The sequence below is a fragment of the Neodiprion pinetum genome, chromosome 2, assembly GCF_021155775.2.
Source record: "Neodiprion pinetum isolate iyNeoPine1 chromosome 2, iyNeoPine1.2, whole genome shotgun sequence".
Lineage (NCBI taxonomy): Eukaryota > Metazoa > Arthropoda > Insecta > Hymenoptera > Diprionidae > Neodiprion > Neodiprion pinetum.
This window is the reverse complement of record NC_060233.1, coordinates 20,364,978-20,375,719: the sequence shown is the minus strand read 5'-3', so window position 1 is coordinate 20,375,719 and position 10,742 is coordinate 20,364,978. Positions and strand designations below refer to the sequence as shown.

The 10,742-nt window shown below is 38.3% G+C and overlaps 1 long non-coding RNA gene across 1 annotated transcript; it reads left to right on the top strand.

Annotated features, from left to right (window-relative positions):
• The first annotated feature begins 5,460 nt into the window (after window positions 1-5,460).
• Window positions 5,461-8,594, top strand: LOC124211657 (uncharacterized). The gene is made up of 3 exons (XR_006881495.2): window positions 5,461-5,490; window positions 8,153-8,211; window positions 8,550-8,594. It is a non-coding gene; the product is annotated as an uncharacterized lncRNA (long non-coding RNA).
• The last annotated feature ends 2,148 nt before the right edge of the window (window positions 8,595-10,742 follow it).

Here is a 10,742-nt window from a genome sequence, read left to right as displayed (position 1 = left end):
AATGTTTAATAAGATTTTGTTTGAGTAGTTTATCAACTTGGGATTCGATTTCGTCTTTGTGAATTTTGGGAAAACGGTATTGTTTGGTATGAATAGGCGTATTGTCCGTCGTGGGGATAGTGTGATGAGATAAATTGGTGTGGCCTAATTTATCACCTGGGGGATAAAAGAGATGGTTGAATTCTGTTACGAGGTAAAATATAGATTGTTTTTCGGTCTCATTCAAATGATCAAGATGTACGCTGCTCTTTAGGACGTCCAATTTTTCTGACCTACTGTCAGTCAAGAGCACTGTTGCGGCACCGGGACAGGGTGTACTGTCGTCAGGGATAGGAGGATCGGATTGCAGTTGCGCGAGGTCAGTGGACTGGATGGGGCAGGAGGGGGTATTATTAGTCGGTCGCGATGTACGCTTGGCGGCAGAAAGAATTAATGAGTTGCTGAGGAGAGGACCTGGGTGCGAAACGAAGGTTTTGGCGCGGGCATCGCTGTGGTGGTTACTCGATGCAGTGGGCGTAGCGTTGGGCATGACTGTACTCAGTGGCTCGTCGAACTCGTCCAGGGTTACTGTTGGGGGACTTATCTCTACGGCAGATTCGTTACAATTGAACGCGTACGAGTAAGCGATGCCGTTCTGGTTTTCAACTAACGCTTCACCACATAGAACATCGTTGCCTAAATCGATGCGTTTAAGGTAACCTACTTTAGTGTCTGGGTTCGCAACTCTTAGTGGGATGGCTTTCACGGTACGGGCCTGTATTGTAATTACGCGCGTTTTTTCGGGCGCGGACGAGGGTTCATCGAATTTATCAAAGTGGATTGGCAATGAGGATCCAAGCATCACCGAGTTCGAGTTGAAAGAAATAGTTGCTTTCTCTTTTCGTAAGAAGGGCTGGCCTGAGATGCCGTCGTGCGGAATCGGAAACGAGTCAGGGACCAAGTGAAAGGTATGGGATTTATTATTAAAACGTATTTCCGTTTTTGCGATAGTTTGCGTCTTTTTGTCGGTTATACCAGTCAGCGTCAAACGTTCGTCGGTTGTTCGTCGTACGAGTGGCCTAACGGAACTTTCTTTGACCAAGTTGACGTCTGCACCGGTGTCAATAATAAATGTAGATATTTTTATTAGCTCGGGGGTGTCGATCGAAATTAGTGGAGGGTCAGCTGAAGCTGTTATGAGGACATGACTTGAAGATCGGAACGCTAGTTGTTTGCATTGCTCGCGGGCGCGTTCTTTCAGCGGGCGATGTTTCCGTTTAAATGTTTATTTGAGCCTGCATTGCCTTGGTTATTACGCGAATAGGATCTACATCGGACTACTGTGTGGCCTCTGCGATTACAATTGTCGCAGTATAGTTCTTGATTTCTGTTGGTCCTGTTGCATTCATCGTGGAAGTGGCCCATTCTGCGACATTTAGTACAATATCTTTTACTCTGCAAACGGTGACATTCCGTGATGGAGTGACCCTGGTGGTTACAAAATTAACAAGTGCTGGGCAGAGCATTAACGTGGTCAGCAGAACTTGTGTTCGGATGGAGCGCTTGGGCGTAGGTTCCGGGTTCGGTACGAGGCGCTGGTTGATAAACGTAACCACGTGTGGGCAATGACATCAGGGGGGGGATAGAGGAGGCCACGGTGGGCACCTGAGTCGGTGGAGCAGTATGGGGGGGGTAACGGCAGACACATGGGTGTAGAGGGGGTAAAATAATGTGCAGAGAATTATATCTGACGGTTAATCAGCTCGGCTTCTTCACCTTCGGCGATGCTGACGGCAGTTTCGAAGGTTGGTAATGGTCTGATAGTAGCGATTCTCCACTTCAATTCTGGCCGAAGCCCTCTAATAAACGATCTAGAGGTATCCTTCTTTAGATCGTTCAGTCGAAGCGTTGCTAAGTCTGGTGGGTGTTTGGCTATGATCGCTGTGCTTATTTCTTTTGATATTGCTCTTATTCTGCACGAGTAATCTATAATGCGCTCATATGGTTGTTGTGTATTCTATCTGATTGAGCAGATAACTGGCGTATGGGGATATCCGGGCGGTATGCTCGGCTCAGGGCAGTCATGAGGTCCTCGACGTCATTACAGTTAATGCCTATTAAATATTGGGAAGCGGGGCCTGTAACCTTTGATTGCGCAAATTTGGCGAAGGTCATTTTATCCGAAGCTTTTATAAGAGTCTCTACGTGACGTAATTGTTCTACAAATGAGTCAAAGGGCATGTTGTGGCCGTCAAAAAGGGGGATTGTCGGCAAGACATCTTTTACTGACCAAAAGTTTGAACCGGTTTCGTTAATTGGTGCCATGTCAATTTAAGCAGGGTATTGCAAGTATAGGAATAAAAATATCAACTTAGCACTAAGACTTAGAATAGACATACAGGGCGAAGGAGAACGCAAAAACAGAGAACAGCATGGTTGTAGGCAGCTGGACGCAGGCGAAACTTGAAGAGGCGATACACGTCATGCGTCGGCACGAGGAGGGTATAGATGAGGTACTCCGTGGCGTGTTGATAAATAAGTGTGGTAATCCAGGTCTTAGGGCGATGCCACTTTCGAGTCCAGATTCTCTTCTTAACAGGGTTGCAGGAGTCCGAATGAGCGGGAAGGGTCCATTCGATATTTGTCGGTTCGAAAGGTGATGTGTTCAGATGCGGTGTGCGGCTTAACTTGGCTATCGCACTAAATTTCCACTCGCTACACAGTTATTCGACGTCGTATCAATCGATGAATTTCAATAGTACCAAGATGTGACGGAGTTATTGAAATTAGGGACTCTTTGCAGAGCCTGTGTCCGTGGCGAGTTGAATAGGTTCTGCATGCCTGTCACAGTACCTTGTGGGCCGGAGTTTGTTCGTAACACGGCTATCACTGATTGATACGGCGTTAGAAATTTTGAGCACTGAACACTTTCGTAAAAAACATGCAGCACTGCACTGACGGGTAGGTCGACGGGCAAAACCGCTGCCACCAAAATGTTACGGGGTAGGTTGCGTAGGCTCCGATGAGCGGTAATCGGAGCTTACTCCACGCCCAGCCAAGGTGTTATTTGGCTATTGTAGGGTCCGTTCACGTCGACTATGCACTCGCGTGCTACTACTCCTAATGCAGGAAGGGAATGGAATAGAAAGGGATCGATATTAAGGGAAGGTAAACGATTTAAAGTGTATGATTGTTTATTAGTGGTCAATGCAACGGAGTCGGTCAAGGGAAAAAGGGTATGGTCTTGGTTTAGAGGGATAGGTGTCTTGCTTGAGTGCTGGGATGGATCTGCCTGGTTTTGCCGGATGTAGCAGGCAAGCTAGCCGCGAGTTACAGGAGAACCTGCTGACTCGCGATCGATAAGGGTAGACTACAGAGCGTAAGGTAAATAAGAGCGTGGGAAAGGAATATGAAGTCTGGAGGACGTAACATCCTGAAAACTTTTTTTACGTGTCAATCAGATGGGAAAAAAGTTTTCGGAAAACATCTTTTCATTTTCCGAAAACTTCTTTTCGTTTTCTGAAAACTTCTCCCGTGGTAAACCGAAGGAAATGAATAATTTCTTAATATATCAATAATAAATAGATGAATAAAATGTTAAGTATATGAATTTACAATTTCAAATCCAGTCAATATTGTTTCCGCCAGATGGCGGATCGCCCGAGACGTCGAATGCAAATATTTACAGTAATTCCATGTCTACAGTTTTATTCTATAGCTATTGGGGGGCTGGGACAAACATCCAAGGTAGGGTGTCGGTCTGTCCAGGTATCAATTGCCGCTTGTCATCGTGCAAACTCGGAGCCAATTTTTTTTTCTTAAGATCCTGCTCACTTCATGTTTTTTACTTCGTAATAAACACTAGGGGAGGGTCAACTCTTAGTAAGCCATCAGACAGCGCTGATAATCATCAAACGTGATTATATTTATTGAAGGATTCTTGACATCCTTAGCACGCTTACTCACTTTTTCCCCATCCTCGCTTATCGTAGTCAATGTGTACAGCTTTGCTCGCAGTCCCACAAACTCTGTCATAATTTCACCATTATATTCATCCTTCATTAGCCCTAGTCGTTTCTTGTTTTTGAGCGGAATGCCATACACATTGTCGGGCGGATAGTCAGAGGTGTCAAACATTGTATCCACATCACGTTTGATGATATCATAGATGTTCAATACGTTGAATTGATAAATAAGGCTGTCTGTGTCGGTATACAACAATTTGGCCTCGCTGTTCGAAAAGTTGGATTTCACATAATAATAGAGGAAATAGTGAAAAATGATTTTTGACAGATGTAGAATCGATGCACCGAAGTAAATAGGTTTACCCATACGGCACGAAATATGTCAGAAATATTTCCGAAATGTTACAACATTTCAGATTCATTACATAATTTTAGGAATATTTCTGGAATGTTTCTGAAATATGTCAATTGCAATATAACATTCCCAATATTTCGGAAACCTTTCAGAAATATTTCAAATGCAATATAACATTTTAGATATTATAAATATATTTCAGAAATATTTCAAATGCAATATAACATTTTTGATATTATAAATATATTTCAGAAATATTTCAAATGCAATATAACATTTTCGATATTATAAATATATTTCAGAAATATTTCAAATGCAATATAACATTTTCGATATTATGAATATATTTCAGAAATATTTCAAATGTAATATAACATTTTCGATATTATAAATATACTTCAGAAATATTTCAAATGCAATATAACATCACCGGTACCTTCGAAACGTTTCAGAAATATTTCAAATGCAATATAACATTTTCGATATTATAAATATATTTCAGAAATATTTCAAATGCAATATAACATCACCGGTACCTTCGAAACGTTTCAGAAATATTTCCGTTTATGTGTGTATACATAAGTATTTTTCATAAAATTTGTCATTTTTCAAATTTTCCATAATGGACACGTGCATAAAATTTTTCAATACTTATACCTTTCATAAAGTTATGGATCTTTAATAATTATATGCATACTGAGCTACGGCCAGTCAAAAAGACCGAAGTGAAGACTTTTTGACTGAATACGAATTGGGCGTTATAATTCTCATTTGTCTTGTTGAATCTACCAATTTTCTCGAACAATATCTCTTAAGGGACAACACCACTGTGACGGCTTCAAAAAATCGATTTTTTGAAAACCATCTAGAAAAATCTAGATTATGTTTATTAAAATTACCGTCGTACTTATATTAATTCAAATTAACGCGCCTTATTTATTCGCGTTTTATCCGCGAGAAAGCGCTGAAAAACCCTATAAAAATATGGCATCACGTCGCATACTCGAGCGCGAGTGCTCGAGCGTTGCGCGCCAATTTTTCGCGCATCACCGTCGCGCAGCGTCGTGCACTCTTCCATCCTTTATTCTCGAGCTTTCTTGTTTTTCCGCACCGCGTTTCACAGGTCGTTAGATACCACGGATCTCTTTATAAAATTACAGGAACCCACGTGGCAAGAAAAGTGGATATTTGGTAAGTAAATGTTTAATTTACAATAAATGTGTAGAGAATTAGACCAAAAAATATCCTTAGCTACTTGGCATAATTACATATTTACGTGCATATTTGCTATGTACGCGGTTCTGCAGTTTGCTTGCTAAATCGGCTATCCTTGGCCACCATGTGTTGAATGGTATGCAATTGAAATACCGGCTTATGTGTGAACAGAAAGTACTATACTGCTTATAATTTTTTGGCAAGCTGTGAATTGAATAAAATAATTACGATCGTTGACTTCCCAACTATGAAACATCTATAATATTAAATCTTTTTATAGTTTACTCAACAAGGTTATTTCCTAACCGCAGTTGACCTCTCACGAGTGAGTACTCGGTTGCTTTTCCATAGAATTGAAAAAATCATGCTACGTATTTGAAGGATAACTTTTTGTCAGAATAACTTTTCCTTTGGAGAATCATTGTGATCTGGATGAACTAAGAGTGTTTGACCAAATATTTAGAGAAAGTCAGAAATAGTGGAAATTGTGTGTGGAAACTTCTGGTTTTTTTATCATATTTTTTGGTTAACAGATCTTCGTTTATCCAAATCAGAATGATTCACCAAAGAAAAATTCGTCCTGATAATTATCCTTCAAATTGCATAATGATTTTCCCCCTTGATGGAAAATCACACGATACGGCATAAGGGCTATTCCGCGTCAACCGGATCAGTCATCTCTCAGATATTTTTTTAATTTGGCATGTGGATGTGTAGGGGGAGTTAGATTTTTGTGCCAAAGCGCGAATCTCATAATGCAAAATTCGATTTTTTATTAACAATAACAAATTAGACTCCCATTTTTTTCAAAAATTCATAACTTTGCCAAAAAATTAGATACAATATATTTTTTTCGTTCAAATTACGCGGAAAGCTACATAGAATTTAAAAAAAAATACGAAATGGTAAAAAAAAGTTGTTATCAATTGTTTATTTAACAATTAATTTTTCAAAGATTTTCAAAACAGTGACTGACACGATCAAAAAATTTTTTTTAAATTCTGACATGTTCCTTGAACTGTACTACAACCTGTGAATTAATTCCAGAGTGGTGTTTTTCTTCGTTTTCGAGTAAAAAATCATTAAATGTGTCGATGCGCATGAAATTGCGGCGCGCCGAGTCTCTACGAAATGGCGGGCGGCCAGTTGCCGTCCACCGCTGCCCCGCGGTGGCGTCGCAGCGTTATTTTAGAGTCATTTTCACGATGTAGGACATGATTGAAGAATCTGAAAAAAATACTGTACCTTCGCAAGGCCTGCTCAAAGCTATAAGTGAAGTTTCAAGAATGTGTTTTTGTTTTAAAATAAGTAGCAAGTTATGTAATTATTATCATTTATGTGCACTCTCATGGTGTGTAACCGTTATTTTGAATCTCTGTTATAAAAAAACGGTAAAAAACACATTCCTGAAACTTCACTTATCGCTTTGAGCAGGCCTTGTAAAGATACAGTATTTTTTTCAGATTCTTCAATCATGTCCTACATCGTGAAAATGACTAAAATAACGCTGCGACGCCACCGCGGGGCAGCGGTAGACGGCAACCGGCTGCCCGCCATTACCTAGAGACTCGGCGCGCCGCAGTTTCATGCGCATCGACACCTTTAATGATTTTTTACTCAAAAACGAAGAAAAACACCCCTCTGGAATTAATTCACAGGTTGTAGTACAGTTCAAGGAACATGTCAAAATTTTAAAAAAATTTTTTGATCGTGTCAGTCACTGTTTTGAAAATCTTTGAAAAGTTAATTGTTAAATAAACAATTGATAACAACTTGTTTTTACCATTTTGTATTTTTTTTTAAATTCTATGGAGCTTTCCGCGTAATTTGAAAAAATAAAATATATTGTATCTAATTTTTTGGCAAAGTTATGAATTTTTGAAAAAAATGGGAGTCTAATTCGTTATTGTTAATAAAAAATCGAATTTTGCATTATGAGATTCGCGCTTTGGCACAAAAATCTAACTCCCCCTACACAATCCACATGCCAAATTAAAAAAATATCTGAGAGATGACTGATCCGGTTGACGCGGAATAGCCCATATTCCGATATTCGTATAGTGTCGCGATTTATTAATAAAGGCTAATTTTAATTTATACTAAATTGTTGATCAATTGAAACTTGAAGATACGCCGAACGTTATCAAACTTCGGTTTACTTTTCACTAGTTAATTACTGATTGAGGCCTGTATATTCAAAACTGTACGTTTTTAACATTTTAACTATAATTATTATAGGATATTATTATGCATTATAATTATTTTTCACGCTATACATATAGACGTGCCCTAATGAAACACTTAGTGTATCTCACTGGCCCAAATAGAACAAGGCTATTTCATAAAAAGCTGTATAAGGCATGTACAGAGCTCTGTATATACGTCCTATGTCAGCTTCAGTTTTATGCACATTCCTATCATTGTTGATTATAAAATAGCAGAATATACTCTCACAAAACATTCTGCTCATACATCATTTCAATCTGGCATATACCACCTTGAGCCTCGTGTAATCTAGCTTTAGTTAGAAAGATATCAGACTAGCGTGGAGACCGCCGATCAGTAATTACATGTTATTTGCTTTGAATCACACTCATGTATTTACAACTAAATCTTGAAACCTCTGTAATAATTGCAGGAAAAGGTTGAGCAGCTGACAGTCAACTGTGTATTCGAAATATACAACATACGTTTTAGGTAAGACTATTATTAACCAATCATTTAGTTTATGTTTGATCAAATGATTGGGTAACCAGCTACCATTCCATTGGCAATCACACTAATCTAATATCAATAGTGGCATTACGTCCATAATTTCAGTGTATATTTTATGTTAAACAACTTAACTTTGCAGTCAACTGTATAGTAGACCCTGACAAACATTAGTTCTCAGACTGTTTTCAGAATAAACTTTTATTTTTCTGCACATCAAATGAGAAATTATTGACTGACCTTTTGTTATTCAAAGTTTTATGTTCGCAACATTGAATATTATACTTTATTATACTTGTATTATTTATGATATTTGATTTCAGAAAATGACACGTAAAAGAAAAAGTAACGACTGCTATTCAGATAGACATGAACGTCGACTCGTTGAACAACAAACTAAATTAAGTATTATTAGAATGAAGCAAGCTATGTCATTTGAACAGACAAACTTATCCGGTCAAGACAATGAAAATACACTCGAGCATTCAGAAACCCAGTCAGGCTCTCAAAATTTTGATGTTACTATTGATGGACCAAATTTTGAAAGTGTACTATCAAGATCAGAAATACATGATAATGTACATAGTAGCCAAGATAGTGAATATAATTCTGTAATAGGTAGCGACGTTGAAACGAATGTAGATGAGCATGTCGATAAAAATACACCTAGTATTGCAAATATTACAGAAGCCCATGATTTAAATCATTCGGATGATTCAAATCTTGCAAATTGTTCAGGAAGTTCTCAGGAATTATCAAATAACAATAATTCACTGGTTGGCGATTTCCGCCAATGGATAGCAGTTCATAGACCTTCGAGAGATTCTGTTAACGCGTTGTTAGGTATCTTGAGAAAACATACAAACGCAAAATTGCCAAAAGATTACAGAGCACTTCTCAAAACTCCTCGATCTACAGATGTTCACTGTATCGCTGGTGGCCAATATTGGCATAATGGACTGGAAAAAGCAGTCAAATCTATTGTCAAGCATCGAAAGCAAGCTGTACACAATATTGGGAATATTAACTTGATGATAAACGTTGATGGCGCTCCGGTTGGCAAATCGTCACAATACAGTCTTTGGCCAATTTTGTGTTCGGATGATATTTTGAAAAAAGTTTACGTTGTTGGGGCCTTTTTCGGAGAAGGAAAGCCTAACAATGCTAACGAGTTTCTTGACATGTTCATTAATGAAGCAGTGACTTCAATCAATAATGGTCTTCTATTTGATAATCAACAGTTTGATGTCAGAATTCAAGCCTTGATATGCGACGCACCTGCTAAAGCATTTATTTTACAAGTCAAAAATTTTAATGGGTACAACAGTTGTACAAAATGCAATATTGAAGGAGAATATTTAGAGCATACCATGTGTTTTCCATCAGCAGGTGAAAATATAACTCTAAGAACCGATGAAAATTTTAGAAATTATATTTATCAGGACGACTATCAAATTGGAACGACAAATCTTTCTAGAATACCTCACTTAGGATTGGTTACAAATGTTCCACTAGACTACATGCACCTAATATGCTTAGGGATTGTCAAAAAATTGCTTTTGCTCTGGATATGTGGGCCTCTTAGCGTGAGGCTATCCGCCTACGACATAAAAAAAATCTCTCGTGCATTAATTAGGCTGAGAAAGTGGGTTCCATCGGATTTTGTGCGAAAACCAAGGTCATTAAAATTTGTCAAGTTGTGGAAAGCGACAGAGTACCGTCAATTTCTTCTGTACTTAGGTCCCATAGTTTTAAAAAATGTATTGAAGAAAAACTTATACGAGCATTTTTTAGTTCTGCATGTGACGATAACAATTCTGATCAGTCCGATTCTGGCAAAAAATATTTCAAATATAAAGTATGCAGAAGAACTTTTACAATATTTTGTTGAGTCTTTTGGAAATATATATGGACTTAAGCATATGTCCCATAATGTTCATAATTTACTACATCTTGCTGAGGACGTCAAAAAATTTGGTCCCTTAGATGAGTTCAGCGCTTTTAGATTCGAAAATCATATGTCTACGATTATAAAAATGACTCGGAAAGGCGAGAGACCGCTTCAGCAGATAGCTCGGAGACTTGCTGAATACGATTATATATCTACCACTGATACGACGGACGAAGACGTGCATATAAATGTTGGTTTTCACAAACGTCACTTCGAAGGTCCTTTAATTGGTGATTTAAAAAAATGCAAACAGTATAAGGTTCTGCGTCAGAATTCTTATTCCATTAATTGTAATAATTCTACAAATGATTGTTGCATGTTTAAAGACGGAACAATGGTAAAATGTGTAAATTTCGTAAAGTACAAAAACACATCATATGTTATCGGTTACGAACTGGTTCGATTTGAAAATGTATATTCACTACCTTGTGAATCCAAGACATTTGACATCCAAACTGTAAAGAAAGATGCTAACCTTAAGTCATGGCCATGCGCTAATATATGTCTCAAGCTGATGAAGATACCTTTGGATTGTGTAACATCTCGCAATGAAGAAATAGCTATG